Raw genomic sequence first — 4,483 nt, 5'->3', positions numbered from 1 at the left:
GCTGTAGCTGCCCATATATATATATATATATATATATATATATATATATATATATACCTACATATAATAAACACAACATATATATGTGGATGGGTGTGTTTGTGTGGTAGAAAGACAGCGATAGCGTGCTGTGTGTGGGTGTGTATGTCCTGCATGTCTGAGAGCACATGAAGGCCAGACTGGGAGAAACAAGTCTGCAGCTGCACACTGTGATGCGGAAACTAAGTGTTGTAAAATCCACAATTTATTCAAACAAATGTTTATTTTAGAAGCAGTGCAATCTCTGCTCTCTGTAGCTACATATTGATCAAATTGAGTTTTCGGCATCAATTTTTACCACATAGGCCATCAAATATGCCATAAAAATGTATAACTTTTGTCAAAACAGCATATAAAAGTGTCAGAGAGAGACAGACAACTAGCGAATGCTAAAGCAGGAGAGGTATATTAACCAAGCAGGGGAGATAGCCGAGGTTAGTCTCAGCTAACAGTTTACTTACGGATTTTTCTTTGGCTGTAATCTGTAAGAGAAAAATAGAAATGATGAACTGACATCCTGATAATTGAGTTTGGTTTTCCAAATAACTAACAATGTAGTTAAATCCAATCAGGATGGAGATAAAAACCCAGCTCACTCTTGCTAGCGGTAACTAGCTGCCATCTCAGCCTCTGACTCATTTTTCATGACTTGGTTCACTTAAGCTACCTTTAAAATCACATATTTAAATCCCTATAATATGACCTGTGAATAATCCAAATAAGTCAAAACAAAATGCACAAGAAATGACTTATTTTGTTTGTAAATACAGTATTTTTTACATTTCTTTGGGACTTTTGTAGGTATCATTCAAAGTCTATAAAAGAGCTTTACCTAATCATCCTAAAAAGGCATTAAATGAAGGGATAACCTTTTCTATCTGTTGGTATAGTGTAGGTCACATCTACCTCACATGGTTTTGATTTACTTTGTGCCTCCCAGGATGACATAAAGAGCAGTAAAATACTAAGAAAGTGCTGTTTGATCGCCTTGCTCCGATCATGACATCCCCGCGCTCTCTTCCAGGAAGGCGCTCTGCTCTTCCAGTGAACTGGAGAGGTCATGGACGGGTTAACATGTTGTACCTTTTCCTGTACACCAAGTGACTCACCAACTGACCTTCTGTCCAATGAAGGCATAATTCAAAAACAGTCTAGAGTATTAGCCACAGGATGGTTTTTATATACCAGTCGGAGGCATTTGACAAACCTTTGACAAACACATTAATTATGTAATAAAGTAACCCTGGAAGGCTGTATTATGCTTTTCTACGAATGAAAGAGGAAAAAAGGATGGATTTTAATTTAGGATTGGCAGAAAGGTTAATGCTCCGTTTACGCTAACTTAGGAGGAATAGAATTTGAATAATGAATTCATTGAGAGTCTTGCCAATAGAATTTGTTTTCTAAAATTGATTTTGCATTGCGTTTACACTCGAGCACATTGCAATTAGTGTTGCTATCAGGCCTGTTGTTAAGATTCAGTTTGACATCTCTTGTCTGTTTGCAGAGGTTTGGCAGTGTCCTGAATCCCAATAACAACCAGTGAAAGTTTGTTAACTAGACAGGGTCCTTCTCCAGCTGCAAGGTCATGTTCTGTTTGCAAGATAAATTTACTTTTTCGGCGAGTTTGTTGAATAGACACACTGAATCAATCTAAAATAGAGAAATATAAAATCTAATAAAACACAAGTTATGAATAGCTTTTGGGGGATTTAATGAAAATGAAAATATCAATCCAACTCACAAGCAGTGTGTTTGCCCTGTTCTAATAAAGCGTTCACAAATCTAGCAGGAACACAGAGATCAGACTCAGTTTAACATTTCTCGAAAAGTGAGACTGCATGAAAATGAAAAATCTTCAGTCCTTAATCGCACCACATTGATTGCGTGGATTATTGAAAACCTTGTGTAGCATTTGCAACAGGCTTTAAAGGATTCTATCGCCGCTCCCCTAAACCCACTTTATAGAAACAGCTCATATTAAGGAGTGTTACAGAATGAATTGATGTATAGAGATATGTGACAGGGTCGGTTATCTCCAATATGTACGTGGAGACGTAGTCCTGTAAGGCTGTGCTGCTGGGTCTTTTCATTACGGCTGGCTATCAGAAGCCATCGCCTAATATACTCAGACAAGTTAGATTTGATTCATAGGCTGCTGGGCTCTATCTATTTCGCCACGGGCCTCTGTCATCCCATAGATATCAGGACTGAGTGGTGATATCAAAAATCTTATAGTGCTTATAAATCACCTGAGAGGATTGAAATGTGGTGTGATGTGAGGATAGATATTTTACAACCGGTTGGATTATGAACGCGGTACTCTACCGTGTATCCAAGTCAGCTTTAGACATTTAGCTTCACTGGAAGTGGTTTGTTTTCATCCTATATGTTTGTGTCGTCTTATTATTTTCTGAGTTGCTAGGACACTACCTGTCTGTCCCGAGGGAGTAGTTATTTCAATGTGGTTTATCCTGGGAAAAAGCGAACTATAGCTCAACATTACACTGAGCAAATTTATGTGAAAAGAGGGAAATATAAGCCTACAGCTATATTAATTCATGTACTGTATACCAAAAGACAAATCATGAATAAGTCACACATTTTAGTCTTTTGATCCATGCCATGATTACAGCATAGTGTATTTATTTATTTGTTTTTGCATACATAATTAGAAAACACATCAAGGAAATATAAAAGTACATGTCAAGATGTGGTAGAAACCCGCAAAGGACATATGAAAACCACAGAAGACATACAGAAAGCACAATACAAACATACAAGAATCGCCAATACATTTTGAATATTAGTGTTGAATAATTTCACATATAAACTCTATGTATGGTGCTTTATAGTATATGGAGAATAGGAGTTTACAGTCAAGTTAGAGCAGTGCTTTGAACTAATGCTAACACCAAAGTATTGGATGAATTTACATTTTGACGTGATGATGCTGCTACAGAAAATATCAAGAGAGCTGTAAAGTTATTAAAAGTATTTTAATTAAAATACCAAAGTACCAGATTTCATAAAAAACAGTTACTGGGACATTGAACTACAAAACCAAAGTCTGTGGTCATGAATATGTGTACAAAATGTCATTGTAATCCATTCAATAGTTGCTGAGTTACTTCTGTCCAAAATAGAGTAACATTACTGTCCTTTTAGCGCTAGTGTTAAGTCAACTGTCTAAACATGTAATATGTTCATTCAGGCCGCATACCAATATGCTTTCAATGCCAAACACAAGCATCACAGTGGCTCTTACTGTATATTAGAGAGCAGACATTTATGAATAATGAAAACTCCATTTCTAAAACTCCGCTCAAATGCCCTCTGAAACCAAATCATAATTAAAGTAGATCCAGGGATAAAAGCTAATAAGACTGCCAAAACTCATATATAACCCTGCTGTGGTGTCTCTCAAACTCTCAGTAAAGGTCACAGAGCATTTTTCTTATCTCTTAGGACGTCTGAGTCATCTTGACAGAACTGGTAAAGGGTCAGCTTGAAGCAGCTACTGCCGGCCCTCACTTCGGACTTTATTGACACTCTGGATGTGGAGCTCTTTTAGAATTCGCTGTAGGCTTTGACTCATCCAATAAATGGCAAACTACTTATTGGATGAGATTTTATTTTTCAAAAACAGCCCTCCTTTGTGCACATGGCTGCGCAGGATGGTTAAATGAACATTTGGTGTACTATTTGCAAAGCCTGTTTTTCTAAATTAATAATCTCAACAGCTGCAGTTGAGCGTAATTGGTCTAACATCCAGATTTTCTGCTATAATCTGTTGTTGAATGTAATATACGCCTATTGATTCTAACTAATAAACAGCATGTGTTATAGACGACTTCTTCTCAGCTGCACTGAACCAACAAACAGCTGCCACAGCCTTGTTTTTAGGGGTTCAGTTCAACATGAATTGTAAACTGATAAGCTATTCATAAAGTGCTGCTGGATTTCAAATTCATGAAGAATGTTTTTTTTTTTTTTTTAGTTAATTTCAAAGTTGCAGCCTTCAAAGTCTAAGCTCTGAATTTCAGAAAGAAACGACACAAAGCAGGCTGTATATTCCTGGCTTGGGATGCTGCCACGGCTGGTGTGATAACAGAAAAAGTGCGATGTTTCTTTGTGACTCAACAGATGCTCGGAGGAGTGTGTTGGCTTTGAGTGGTTATTGAGACGAGGGAGTGGGAGCAGAGCGGCTGGCTGCATTTCTGTGTCTTTCCCGACAAATGTCAGCCACTCTTGAAAGGAAGGAAGTCAGAACTGTGTCAAACAGACGTGTCGAAGCAATCCATCTCGTTATTCTCTTCCCTCTTCGGTTCAAGGTGAACCTCCAAGATATTCTGTGTCAAGGAGGAAGAGTGCCACCAGAGAGGCAAGGAAGGTCATGTTACATTTTTCGGGGGAGGACTGCTCTTCTTTTACTCTAATCTAA

The sequence above is a fragment of the Morone saxatilis genome, unplaced genomic scaffold (genome assembly GCF_004916995.1).
Source record: "Morone saxatilis isolate NCDOM2014 unplaced genomic scaffold, NCSU_SB_2.0 Contig0, whole genome shotgun sequence".
Lineage (NCBI taxonomy): Eukaryota > Metazoa > Chordata > Actinopteri > Moronidae > Morone > Morone saxatilis.
This window is presented reverse-complemented; position numbering follows the sequence as displayed.